Here is a 14,629-nt window from a genome sequence, read left to right on the forward strand (position 1 = left end):
AAAAAACTGTAGGGAAAAATTATGATATTGGATTTGGCAATGATGTATTGTATAAGAAACCAAAAGCAAACATAACAAACTAAAAAATATTTAAAATGGACTTTATGAAAATTTAAAAAAATTGTTGCAGGGGTCCCTGGATGGCTCAGTCCAGTATGTGCCTAACTCAGGCTCAGGTAATAATCTCATGGTTCATGGATTCAAGCCCTCCATTGGGCTCTGTGCTGGTGGCGCAGAGCCTGCTTAGCATTGTCTGTCACTCCCTCTTTCTGTCCCTCCCCTACTTCTGTGCTCTCTCTCTTAAAATAAATAAGTAAATTAAAAAAAAAAAAACTTTCAGGCAGCAGAGGACAAAATCAAAAGTGAAAGAGAACTCACAGAATGGGAGGAAATATTTGCAAAGCATATGTCTCAGAAAGGATTAATAACCAGCATATAAAAAGAACTTGTACAATTCAACAACGAAATAATGAACAGCCCAGTTGAGAAAAAGGACCTAGGACTCCAATAGACATTTCCTCAAATAAGATATTCAAGTGGTGAGTAAGCACATGAAAAGATGTTGGACATCACTAGTCATTAGAAAAATGAAAATCCAAACCACAGTGAGATACCACTTTCCCTGAGAATGGCTTTTACCAAAAACAAAATAAAGCAAAACCAAAATACATACAAGAAAATAAAAAATCAGGATAAAAGGATTGGGTAAGCTGTGGATAAATTGAAACCATCGTACATCATTGGTAGGAATAAAAAATGGTGCAGTCACTGTGGAAACTGGTGTTTTCACTAAAATTGAAATATAGAATTTACCATATGATCAGAATGTTCCATTCTTAGGCAAACACCCCCCAAATTACTGGTATGTACTCAGATCTTTGTCCATCCTTGTTCATAACAGTATTTTTCATGATAACCAAAAGGTAGCAGAAAAAATTCATATCTATCCATAGATGAGTGGATAAAAGGTGTTGATGTAGATATATACAATGGACTTCTTCTATTCAACCTTAAGAAGCAGTGAGAGTCTGATATGTACTATACAATGGATCAACCTAAAAAAATATCACTTTAAGTGAAATATGCCAAATACAAAAGGACAGGCATATGATTCTACTTACATGAAGTATCTATAAGAGACAGATTCATAGATACAAAAAAATAAAATAGAGATTATCGGTGGCTGTGGGGGAAGACGGAATGGAGAATTCTTGTTTAATGGATGCAAAGTGTCTGCTTCGGTTGTTGAAAAAGTTCCTGAAATGCATAGTGGTGCTGACTTCCTAACTTTGTGAATGTACGTGAGGCCACTGGCTTGTACCCTTAAAAATGGTGAGAGGGTAGATTTTATGTGATGTGTAGTTTAGCATAATTAGAAATATGGCTTCAGAGAAGGTGATCGCCCCATGTAGAGCCTTTGAGTTGGACTAAATGGCTCGAGGACAAAGAAAATGTATTGTTCCAGGGACTGGTAGATTTGAGAAACCTGTCCTTGAAGGAGGACATAGCACCATGGGAACACCTAAACAAAGGAAATCGTAGTCTGCAAATGTTTCCGTGTTCTGAAAAGAGTTGTGGGAGGTGGCCTATGTCGGGACATTGAGTTATACATTGAAGGGACACAGTCATTTTGGGGGCATTCATTTCACTGCAAGTGCAAGACTTTACAGTTGGATTCCACTGCCTAAGTGACTAGCCAATCTCTCGAGACATAGAGAAATACAAAATATTTCCTTCCTTTTGAAGTGTCCTAAAAACTAGGCAGGCATATACATCAGAGGAGAGGGCTACTGGAAACCACACATACATCCATCCTGTGTTCTTTTCTATTTCTTAGCTACTCAGGGAGAAAAGGTGTGGTTCGCTCTTACAGAGTGTGAGCTGGTAAAACCCTGCGCTGAGCACAATTTGAAACCAACCATGCCTCCTAAGGAGGGCACATGCTATCACGGCAAGTCTTGGGTGTGCCAAGAGCATCAGGTGGTTTGATCTGTAAGTCTGGAGAGGAAAGTTGGGGTCAGGAAGCCGAACTGCTAAGACAAATGGGAAGAAATAGGCATGCATCTTGGGGAAGGAAATGGAGGGAACAGGGGGGTGGGGGGAGGAGGTGAGAGGGATTAGAGGGTCAAGAGGAGCCAGGGAGAGGTGTAAACTCTGCCATCTGTGTATCTGTAATCCTCATATTTCCCTGTCTGGCCCAGGCCTTGCCCTTGAACTCTGGATTTGTATGTCTGACCAGCCACTCACCACTTTCTTTTTTTTTTTTTTTTTTTTTTTATTCTGGAACTCTATAGTTCACCAATCCACCAACTTTTATCTATCTATCTATCTATCTATTTATTTATTTATTTATTTATTTATTTATTTTTTCAATATATGAAGTTTATTGTCAAATTGGTTTCCATGCAACACCCAGTGCTCATCCCAAAAGGTGCCCTCCTCAATACCCATCTCCTACCCTCCCCTCCCTCCCACCCTCCATCAACCCTCAGTTTGTTCTCAGTTTTTAAGAGTCTCTTATGCTTTGGCTCTCTTCCACTCTAACCTTTTTTTTTTTTTTTTCCCTTCCCCTCCTCCATGGGTTTCTGTTAGTTTCTCAGGATCCACATAAGAGTGAAACCATATAGTATCTGTTTTTCTCTGTATGGCTTAATTCACTTAGCATAACACTCTCCAGTTCCATCCATGCTGCTACAAAGGGCCATATTTCATTCTTTCTCATTGCCACGTAGTACTCCATTGTGTATATGAACCACAATTTCTTTATCCATTCATCAGTTGATGGACATTTAGGCTCTTTCCATAATTTGGCTATTGTTGAGAGTGCTGCTATGAACATTGGGGGACAAGTGCCCCTATGCATCAGTACTCCTGTATCCCTTGGATAAATTCCTAGCAGTGCGATTGCTGGGTCATAGGGTAGGTCTATTTTTAATTTTTTGAGGAACCTCCACACTGTTTTCCAGAGTGGCTGCACCAATTTGCATTCCCACCAACAGTGCAAGAGGGTTCCCGTTTCTCCACATCCTTGCCAGCATCTATAGTCTCCTGATTTGTTCATTTTGGCCACTCTGACTGGCATGAGGTGATATCTGAGTGTGGTTTTGATTTGTGTTTCCCTGATGAGGAGCGATGTTGAGCATCTTTTCATGTGCCTGTTGGCCATCCGGATGTCTTCTTTAGAGAAGTGTCTATTCATGTTTTCTGCCCATTTCTTCACTGGATTATTTGTTTTTTGGGTGTGGAGTTTGGTGAGCTCTTTATAGATTTTGGATACTAACGCGTTGTCCGATATGTCATTTGCAAATATCTTTTCCCATTCCGTTGGTTGCCTTTTAGTTTTGTTGGTTGTTTCCTTTGCTGTGCAGAAGCTTTTTATCTTCATAAGGTCCCAGTAGTTCATTTTTGCTTTTAATTCCCTTGCCTTTGGGGATGTGTCACGTAAGAAATTGCTACGGCTGAGGTCAGAGAGGTCTTTTCCTGCTTTCTCCTCTAGGGTTTTGATGGTTTCCTGTCTCACATTCAAGTCCTTTATCCATTTTGAGTTTATTTTTGTGAATTCACCACTTTACTTTGATAGAAGTAAACTTCTCACAGTTAACTCGTCCCAAACTGAACTCAGTTTCCAACACGTCCTTGTACATCTCAGCTGAGGCACCTTTATTCTCCCAGACGCTCAGGTCCAAAGCCTCGGGAGCCTCTCTTTCCACCCCAAATCCTGTGTGTCAGGAGATCCTGTGGTCTCTCCTTCTGCATGCACCCACAATCTGACCTCTTTCCCCTTTCTGTCCTGGCTGCAGTACTGGTGCACACCATATGTCCTTGTTTCCACGAATGCAGGAAGCTCTTAAATGCTCTAGTTCCTTCTATGTATGCCATGTGATAGTCTAATCTCAACCAAATCCTAGAATAAGTTAAAATTCATGTCGCATCATGCCACTTGTGTCTTCAAAACTTTGCAATGGCAACCGTTTCACTCCCAGTAAAAGCCCAAATCCTTGAACAGAGCGGGAGGGTCAGGGCATGTGCACATGCTGTTCCCATGCTGTTCAGGAAGGCTTTTCTTCCAGAAGATCACATGGCCCACACCCCCACCTTCTTATAATCTTGCTCAAATCTCCCTTCTCAGTGATGCCCACCCAGGCTGCCTCTTTATTTAAAAAAAAAGTTTTTTTAATGTTTTTATTTATTTTTGAGACAGGGAGAGACAGAGCATGATCGGGGGGGAGGCAGAGAGAGAGGGAGACACAGAATCCGAAGCAGGCTCCAGGCTCTGAGCTGTCAGCACAGAGCCTGACACGGGGCTCGAACTCACGGAGTGTGAGATCATGATCTGAGCTTAACCGACGACACTTAACCGACTGAGCCACCCAGGCGCCCCCAGGCTGCCTCTTTAAATACATCCTACCCTAAAGAGTCTCTCATTATCTTAGCCAGCTGTACTATTGTGTTTCTTCTAACACTCATCGCTTTCTGGTATGTTGTGTTATTTGCTTAATTGGTATATCTGTCATTTCCAGTCTTTTTGTTCATCATGATATAACTTCCACGAGGGCCACTACTTTCTCTCTTTTAATAACCAGTACTCCGTAAGCTCATGTAACAGTTCCTGGCACCTTGTAGTGATCCAGTTAATATTTATGCAACGTGTGAATTTGCATAGGGCAATCGCTTTCTGAGAACTTGGAGTCTATTTTCGGCGGAGAATTTCTCAGGAAATTATGAGAAGCCAAGTGTCCCATGAAGATGTCTTGGTGAAAACAATCATTTGCATATACCCAGGAAGCAGAAGAGCCCCAGAGAAACAAACCACAAATGCTCTCACCCACATCGCCTTCCCTACACCCCCTGGCAGATCTGCAAACTTCAAGGGATGGATGTGGGGCCACAGGGTTTGAGAAGAGCAATGGTTAGACCCGTGAGATCTAGACTCAGACTGCCTGAGTTCAAACCATAGCCCTGCCTTCACCACTGAGTGACCTTGGACTTTTCTGTGCCTACTTTTCTTATCTGTAAGCTAAGGGACAAAAATGTCTACCTCGGATACAAAGATCCTAGGAAATAACAGACGCGTGCATTTCCAAGTGTGTGTGGCACAGGGTGAGTGCTCAGGAAATTGGAAAGGGATTATGCACGAGATTTCCTGAGGCCTGGAGGCATCAGCCGATGCTAGATAATTGGGATCAGGATATAAGTACCAGTGTAGATCGCATAGGCAGGAATCTCCACTTCTTGTATCCCCCTTTCCCCTCTTCACTCTGATCCAGCATGGAAGAGAGCCACCAAGGCAGTAATACACAAAGTTCTCATCGTTTTACCCAGAAAGAAGTTTACTTGCCTTAAGAGCTTGGTGGAGAGTGAGCAGTAAGTTTAAAGAAGTAGAAAAAGAAGGTGACTAGCTGAGAGGCAGCTAACCAAACGTGTGTTCAATGTACATTTCATGTAGAGTGGACGTGATGTGAAGGCAACAGTAAGGAAAGAGCTTTCAAATATCCTGTGTGTGTGCACACGCCCGTGTGTGTACCCTTCCTCAGGCCCACTCCTACGTGTACACACACAAGTGCATTGCCAAGTATACATGAAGTGTGGCCCAGCATGCTAGCATACAGATCACTTTGAGGATTTCATGAAATTGTCATACATGTTGAAAGCTCAGTAAAAGATTTGGTGCATAAGAATCACCCAACACATCGTTAACCAAAGTTTGGGAGGACACACAGCAGAACTGGAACTCTGGAGACCTCGGAGTGTGGTAAGTGAGGCCTCTTCTGTTTCCCTCTCTGTATTTTCTGATGTTTGTTTAGTTAGCCTCCACCGAGAAGCCGAGCAGCATAACACGGTGGAAAGAATGAACCGTGGAGCTGGGTGGCCTGGACATGAATCCCGGCAGATGCACTGACTTAGGTAGCTGACATTTGGCCATTAACTCTCTCTGCCTGAATTTCTCCATCTGCTGATCAGGAGTACAGTCCTAGCTATCAGGCGGGGTGTTGTGAGGATTAAATAATTTAATACATACACTTGTCCTTGTGGCTGATGAAAGCACCCACTGTTTGGATATCGCTGGTAACCAGCTTCAGGTGATGGATCCATACACACAATGCTCCCATCCCTGATTTCCTGCTCTCAGATGACACCCAGTCCTTGGCCTTCTGTGGCAGCCCTGCAGAGCACACCTGTCCTTACCTGGAGGCCCTTCAGGTCCAGGGATAGGGCGAGGTTGAGGAGGTAGGGAACGGGGATTATACCTCAAGGCGATGCTTACCTGTGAGTCCCAACAGCAGAGGCAGCAGCAGGTAAGAAGGAGGATGGGGCCCGGAGGCAGGGGCTGACATTGTGGAGGTCTGGGGATCCTGCCCTGTGCAAATGTATGTGCTGGGGAGAATAGGCCCTCTGTTCTGTAGAGAGGAAAAGCCTGCCTCCTCCCATGATTAAGAGGAAGTGCCCATGATGGGGTGATGTGGCTGTGAGTTAGCAATCTGCTTCTAGATTGTGAAATAGAAGTCAGGCAGAGAAGACCTCACTTGGTGAGGGATCCTGTCACATTTCAGAGAGAGTGGAGAGACCCGGGCGAGATCATGCTTCTTCCCTGCACGGGGCCTCTCCCCGCTCTTGAGGCCCCAAGTTGGGTATAGAGATTACCGAAGTCAAATGGAGCAATGTTTTCTTTTATAGATTGTGCTTCCTGTGTCTGATCTAAAATGTCTATGCTAAACCAAGGCCATGAAATTCAGTTTTGTTTTTTTCCTATAGTCTCTTCTAGAAGTTTTATAGGTAGCCTTTCAATTTACGCCTATGATCCATTGATCATATTAAGTTGTTCTTAGTATTTTTGTATATACTGCATAGTCACATTATGGTAAAGTAATATTTGTTAGACAATATTAAGTTTTGTTTATGTTATAAGGAAACAGTCAAGAATCTTCTCCTTCTTTCTACAGATGAATATCTAATTGTTTCAACACCATTTGTTGTAAAGACTATCCTTTCCACATTGAGTTGCGTTGGCACATTTTTCAAACATCTCTTGACCAAATACATATTATGTATGGGTCCAGTTCTTTTTTTTTTCATGCCAGGGCAAATTTTATTTTGGAAATACTTAAAAAAATTTTATTTTTAGGGTTGACATACAGTGCTGTATTAGTCTTAGGTGCACAACACAGTAATTCGACAATTCTATGCATTATGCAACACTCACCATGGTATGCATAGTCACTATCTGTCATCATGTAACATTATTCCAATACTGTTGACTGTATTTCCCTGTGCTGTTCACTTATCCCTGGGGTTTATAGGCAAAGTAGTTTTTTGTTTTTTAAGTTTTATTTAAAGTGTAGTTAGTTAACATACAGTGCAAGATTGGTTTCAGGGGTAGATTTCAGTGATTCATCAATTATATTCAACCCCCAGTGCTCATGATAACAAGTGCCTTCCTTAATGCCCCAAAGCCATTTAGCCCACCCCCAACCCACCTTCCTTCATCAACTTTGAGTTTGTTCTTTATCATTAAGACTCTCATGGTTTTATTCCCTCTCTTTGTTTTTCCTTCCGCTCATATATGTTCATCGCTATTATTTCTTAAATTCCACTTATGGGTGAAATCATATGGTGTTTTTCTTTCTTTGACTTTCTTTAGCTTAGCATAATACATCTAGCTCCATCCCCATCATTGCAAATGACAAGATTTATTTATTTTGATGGCTGAGTAATAATATTCCACTGTGTGTGTGTGTGTGTGTGTGTGTGTGTGTGTGTGTGTGTGATCTTTTTGGTTTATATTTGCAACCTAATTGTATCAAGTATTTAAAAATTGATATTGAAGGGTTTAACACAAATACAGGCTCCGTACCAGTTTAATAATCCCAGAAATGATAAAAGTTGAAGGAATAGAGGTGAAATTCTTTTCATATATGTGTTTATATTGCATAGTTACTACAATATTGAATAGTTTACTCGAAAACAGTTACTGAAGTCCTTCTATACCTAGGCCATATACTAGATTAATAGATACACAGAGAGAAATCGAATAATAGTTCTGTTCTCCAAAAGAATCACCACCATATGACAAATTTCCACGATATATCACTATATTTCTCTATTGGCTTTTTGACAGTTTGCAAGAAAACACATCACCCCTGGAGAAGTGGCACTTACGCGTCTGACAGAGCTAGACAAATAGATTCAGTCATATGCTTGGTTCAAATGTGGATAGAATCTCTGTACGCGGCAGGTGACAACCACCAAGTCCGAGGAGGGTGAAGACTGGGACACTGTCACTGTAGGGGGAACTGACACAGCCCAGAGAAAGCAGACAATCACTAGAGGAAGGCCACTGTGGGAGCCTGGAAATTCCTGGAGATGGGTCATCTGCCCAGGGTCTGCCCCAGAGGAGGATTCAGGTACCTGTTAACAGATTCCTGCACAGGTAAATGCATGGCTGAATGAGAGTGTGCTTTGAGTGAATGCATGCTTGATGCATGGTCGGATCGAGGAATGCATGCAGAAAAGAATGAATGGGATTGACGAAAGCCTCAAAATCTTGCTCTCTCTTTTTTCTACACTTTGGCCATGTAAGATGCAAAGATAAACATTAAATACCATTTAAAAACCTACAGGTCAGGTGACTCACTCTACGATTTGGTAATTCTAACATTTTAAGATTCATAGACTCTACATCTTTTTGACTCCAAGAGACTGAGATTTTACATAGGAAGGAACTAGGATTTGGAGAGGCTCAGTAATCTGCCCAAGGTCACAAGTGGCAAAGCTGGGGTTACACCAGACACAGCGTGTTTTACTGTCGTGCTAGTCGGACACCCCAACTTTCAGGCTCTATGCATTTATGATTCCTGGCTTCTGAAATCATGATCTAATGACTTCTAGAACTCTTTGCAACTGTGTTTTCAGCTGTGCAGTAGAATGTATTCACAATGAGGAAAAATGGCACGATTGTTAAATACTATAGGATGTTATATATTTCAGTAGAATTCATAGGAAGTCACAGTATGACATAGGTTAACACTAAGCCAAAGGCAGGGAGATTGGGTTGTGGTCCCTACACTGACACCACAGCCAAATGCAGGGGAATGGCAGGGAAGCCACATGTTTCAGCTTGAGGGAAAGATGTGAATATTCCATGGCCAGTGGATGGCATGGAATGTGATTGAACTTGAGAACATTACTGAGGAAAGCTAGTTTTCCCAGAAGAACAGATGGACACCCTAATGACACTGTATTTGATGAAATTAATGCAAATTGAGCAGCAGGAAACACTGGTTGTCCTCAGAGAATCAGAGAACAGCAGAGCTGAGGGTAGACCAGGGCAGACCATGGAAAGATCAAGTGCCAGGAGAGAGACTCGACCCCTCCGGGACAACTTACCCAAACGAGACCTGGGAGCGGGTGACACACAAGAACCTTCCTGCTGGTGTCTCGGCTCCCCAGAGCCATAGGAGTAGACCACAGCCACGTGTGGATTTCCTGTGTGGGGATCGATGCCTTGACTGCATTGTGGTGACCCTTCAGGGAGCTGTCACCAGGCCCCGATGACATTCCAGTTAGAAATGAGTGAGTGGAATTGTGCAGGCTTGTAGAGGTTCTGCCTGCCTTTGGATCTCTTTGTTTTGTCTCAGGAGATACTAAGCTTGGGGGTTACCTTTCCCCGTGTTGAGAGTCCATCCAAATCCAGAGGATTATATGGGGCTACAGTGTCTGTGATTTAAGTTTGGAGTCAGGAAGTAGGCCAAAAAAGACACAATGCACATTCTTGAGCTCAGGTTTGTCCCTAAACCTCAGAAAGGCCAGACAGACTTGTAGGCTCAGTTTAACAACTTTTTGGACCATCTGGTGCACACATGTAGTTGCGTTTAACCTATTGACTATCTTTTGAGTTTGGAGTTTTTCTGGCCCTGTGTTCATGTTTTGGTAGTTGGGTCATCATAAAGGGCATGGTCTGTCACATGGCTTCATTCAAGAGTGGGCACAGGGCCCAGTCTGAAAGAAGACCCATGTATAGAATCCCAGCCTACAGGGTTGTTGTTTGTGGGTGAAGGGGCACGGTATCCAGTGTGTACTGATGATTTGGTACATGCTTCAGATTTTGAAAAATTTAGTTTTATAAACCTAGGGGATGGAGTTTCTCAGGCTGTACTCACCGTTCACAGACACAAGGGGCTTGAACCAGATACCTACGCCACATCAGGATGCCCTGCTGTTAACTTCACATAGTAATAGGTGCCCCCATCCTTGGGTGACACATCACTGATGTGGATGGAATAGTCTGTTTGGTTGACCTCTGTGTTTTCCACTTGGTTTACTTGGGGGAATGGGCTTCTGGAGGAAGGGAGTGGAGAGATTCTAGAAATGCTCTCAGAAAGTGATAGAACCAGCATGTTGGCTTCTATGTCACACCGGAATGGGCTCTACTCAAGCACAATGCTTGTATCTGGAGACTCTCAGCCCACACAAGACTGATGACCCTTCATGTCCACGAGTCCATTGCCATGCACTTACTGCCAGAGCTATTTTGCAACTGGTTCCTTGTGAGTCCTGTCTCCTCTTAGGGATCTGTAGGATGTTAAGTTTGGGGGAGGGGGGATGTTAGAGCAAGAGGAGCATGCAGAGCAGGCCCAAACTGCCCACAGGAGATGACAAGACTCCCCTCTCCCAGGGATGTCACCATCCTCTCACATTGTCCTGGAATGACGAATTCCATGCTGGGAAGCCATCCATGGCCCCTACTGAGCATCTTTCCTCCAGCCTCCAGCATTTCTCCCTTCCTCCAACCTCCAGGAGACTTCACACCTTCCATCAGACTCTAACCTCTTCAGAGACTGGGATATTTCGTGCCTTGATGGTCAAGGGCAGTGGATTTGTAACCAGATGCAATCAAGGTTCTAATCTTGATCCACTTCTTGGTGACTGACCTATATATCTTTTGACTTTGAGATCTTCATTTGTATAGTTCAAATATTCAACCCTGAGCTCATAGTCTGCACTCAGACATTCTCCTACTCTTTCCACCCCGTTCAGTATGTGGCACATCCTCTATCCATTTGGTCAAACCAAGAAGTAACCCATGTTCTGCATCCTGACTTGTCCACTCTCGTCTGCCTGCTAGAGGCCCTGTTAGTTTTACCTCCTAAATATCTATTTTACCTCCTAAATATCTATTTCTCCATCTCCATCATCATTGCTTCCCTCGGTGAAAACTATTACTTCCTAATAGGCTACCCCCGTCTTGTTTGCCCGGTGTAAGCTCTACCTCCTCCTTTATCCAAGATGGTTTCTACAACACACATCTGATTATACCCCTTCTTGCATAAACAGTTTTGTGGTTTCTCATTGCTTTTATATACCCAGAGTGTTTGGTATATGATATATGGTATATTTTGTATGGTATATGGAATATGGGATGTGGTATGTGTTATATGTATATGGTATGTGGCAGTGTAAACAATCCATTCTTCCAGGAGTGGCTTGGCCCCTAGAGACAAAAGGATCCCCATCTTTTTCTGGTACCCGTCACAATCTCTTATTGCCCTTGGCTTCCCTGGGCAACAGATGTTGCGATGGATATTAACAAGCAGGTCATTTTTAGGGAGTACTTTTAAGAACAAACCTGTGGAGGGGAGAAGAAGGGAGCAAGAATGTTTAGAAGAAGCTGAGCTGCAGTGAGGTCTCAATGACAACCTCAGCTGATCTCCCGTGTGTTCCAGAGTTAGGATGTTACCAGGGATGACCTTGGGCACAGTAGCTCTCCTCACCTGAGGCCATCGTAAAGAGGGTGACAGGTGAGGGCCACCTCCTGAGACCTGGTATATCACAGCATCCACCTTGCTCTGCAGAGCCCCTTCCAACTCTGTTCCTTGGGTTCAGGATATGGATTAACTGCCCCCCACATCAGGTCTTAAAACTACCCTGGGGACCAGAGTTCTCTGTTCACACCTGGACTAACCTGGGCTTTACTACTCGGAAGCATTTAGAATGAGTATCATGGGGGACTGGGATTCAGCTCCTTCTGAGATCTCGGAGTGCCTGGCTCTCGAGTGAGCTCTGGCAGAGGACAGAGGAAGGAGGAGAAGGAACCTCAAACCCGAAGTGAAATAAAACCTGAATATTAACACGAAATCTCCCCACCATTTGTTTCCTTAAATTTTCCCCCAAGGGAGCTCAAAAGGCAGAGTCAGCTGAAGACAAGATGTTGCAATTTTTCTTAATAGACTTAATTTTGTGAAACGGTTTTACATTTAGAAAAAACTGCCACAGTCATACAGAGTTGCAATATACAGCTTCACACAGTTTCCCCTCTTATTAATGTCTTAACAGTAGTATGGTACATTTGTTACCATTAATGAATCAATATTGGTACCTGCTCATTAAGCAAAGTTCATAATTTATTAGATTTTGTCTTGGCTCGTGCTGCTGTAAGAAAACACCATAAACTGGATGTCTTGCACAACAGGAACCAATTCCTTCCGTTCTGGATCCTGGAAGTCTAAGATCAGGGTGCCAGGATATTGGGGTTGTGATGTTTGTTTACCACAATTGCAAAGCAGGTGGTTATGTTGTCTCCTGGTCCCCCTGCCCTGCGATGAACCCGGGTGACATTGTATGAAAGTAAAAAATGAAAAAAGGGGATGGGGACCAAACTGAACGTGTGTAGGAGAAATGAGAAGAGCTGAGGCTGGAGCTGAAGTTCAAAGTCAATGTGAGTGGGGTTCATCAAGACACAGAGACCTTCATGGCAGTGCTGCCAGGGATACCGTTTCCAGAGTTTAGATATGCAGCCAGGGGAGGAGAGTGAATGCAAACTTACCACGTCACTGAGGAAAGTGGGAGGGGTGGGGAGACATGTCCCAGAAGACGTGACACCAGAAAATGTTCACGAATATGTTGTCAGGCGTTCACAGCATTGGAAGTGCAGCAACGTTGCAATCTAATCCCAATTGAGAAGCAGGTGAGATCATTGAGATGCTTGTTTTCTTGTAAACTGTGCAGTTAGTTACAAGAAGGCAAGCACTCTCCAAAATACTCTAGGTAAGTCTTTAAAAAAAATAAGCCACTTCCCTTTTCAAGGTTTCTTTTTTTTTAATTAAAAAAATTAATGTTTTTTGTTTTATTTTTTTAAGACAGAGAGAGCAAGCCAGGGAGAGGCAGAGGGAGGGGGAGAGAGAAATCCCAAGCAGCCTCTGTGCTCTCCAGCCAGAGCCCAATGAAGGGCTCGAAACCATGAACTGTGAGATCGTGACCTGAGCCAAAATCAAAGAGGTGGACGCCTAACTGACTGAGCCACCCAGGCGCCCCACCTTTCAACGTTTCTAGTGTTTCAAATGAGTGTTTACCAAATGGATAATAGTTTTACTGTCTTTTCATGTCTCTGTGCATTCATAACTGGCAGTTGGGGGTTCCCAATGTGTTGAAAAAAGTTTCTAAAGTTCACAGAAAAATTGTTGCTTTTCCCTCTGATTATTGAGATCGTGTTGCCTGGTTTCAGCTGTACCCGTCATTGTTTTGGTCCTGCATCACTGTGCAAGTGAGCACTGTCTCCATTTATCATGTTGGCTGGTCTTAAGTTCTAGGAAAAGAATTCAGTTCAGGTATGAGCTGTGGGAACAAAGAGTGAGAGACAGAAATTGATATTTTATGTGGGTGGTTTAAGGAAGATGTTTTTAATAAAGTGACATGACTGGAGAGCTTGAAAGAGGGAGAAACCGAGCCATGCATATCTGTAGGGGGAAGAAACAGAGGAAGGATACAATCGGACTTCCGTTTCCGTAGGATCACTGTGGCTGAACCTGGAGAGTCTGTTAGGGACGTGGCAATGGTCCAGGAAGGGATGCTGGTGGCCAGGACCAGAGGGCAGTCCGGGAGCGAGCAGTGTGCAGGTGCTGGGTGGCGCTCCCTGGTGGGCGGGAGGAGAGCTCGCTCCTGAGAGCTTTCCAAGAATTTTGCAAGCTAGTTGTTCCACTGTTGGCAGCTTGAAATTGGCCACGTTGGGAGTGTAGACGCCGCAGAAGTGGACAAGCACCACAAATCGGGCTTCTTTTTCTGTCCAGACGTAGATGGTTTAACACCGTCTGGTCGCTGGACATACATTAGGAAGGCAGATTTGAAATGGGATATAAAGAAGGAAATCAAGGAAGGCTCCTGTCTTCTGTACTGCCCAGCGTGTGTACATGAGCAGGGGGGTTGGGAAGGATGAAGGTGACAGAAGAGCCAGTGTTCCCATCACAGGGAGAGGAGGGAATCTTCTCTCTGGGATTGAGGGATAGGGCGGGTAGGCAAAGAGGAAGGAGGATCCTTTTTTCCCCTTCAAACCAAGATGGGATTCGTTTCTATTTAAGAGGGATTGAAGAACCTTACTAAGGCTGGGGAGACGGGGGTTTGGCAGGAATAACCTGTTGGAGCATGGACTTGAATGTGTAGTTCATGACCACCATCCCCAGAAGATGGATGAGAGATAGACTGGTGTCTGTACCAGGACTTGCTTCTCTCATTCTAGTAAGATATCCATGTGTCAGTCTCCACAGACGTTCTCATGGCCCCTGCTCCGGAATAGGTGTGAAGACCCAGCTCTGGGGGCATCGAGGTCTTTGAGGAGGAACAGCAGGAACTGTGGGCAGGT

The 14,629-nt window shown here is 43.8% G+C and overlaps 1 long non-coding RNA gene across 1 annotated transcript in view; it reads left to right on the forward strand.

Annotated features, from left to right (window-relative positions):
- LOC123384342 overlaps positions 1-14,624 on the forward strand; it is a 32,943-nt gene extending 18,319 nt beyond the window's left edge. Inside the window, exons 4-5 of the long non-coding RNA XR_006595291.1 lie at positions 8,117-8,428; positions 14,526-14,624. This is a non-coding gene — a long non-coding RNA (uncharacterized LOC123384342). The remainder of the gene's footprint in view (positions 1-8,116; positions 8,429-14,525) is intronic.
- Positions 14,625-14,629: the final 5 nt, after the last annotated feature.

This window comes from Felis catus, chromosome A3 (genome assembly GCF_018350175.1).
Source record: "Felis catus isolate Fca126 chromosome A3, F.catus_Fca126_mat1.0, whole genome shotgun sequence".
Lineage (NCBI taxonomy): Eukaryota > Metazoa > Chordata > Mammalia > Carnivora > Felidae > Felis > Felis catus.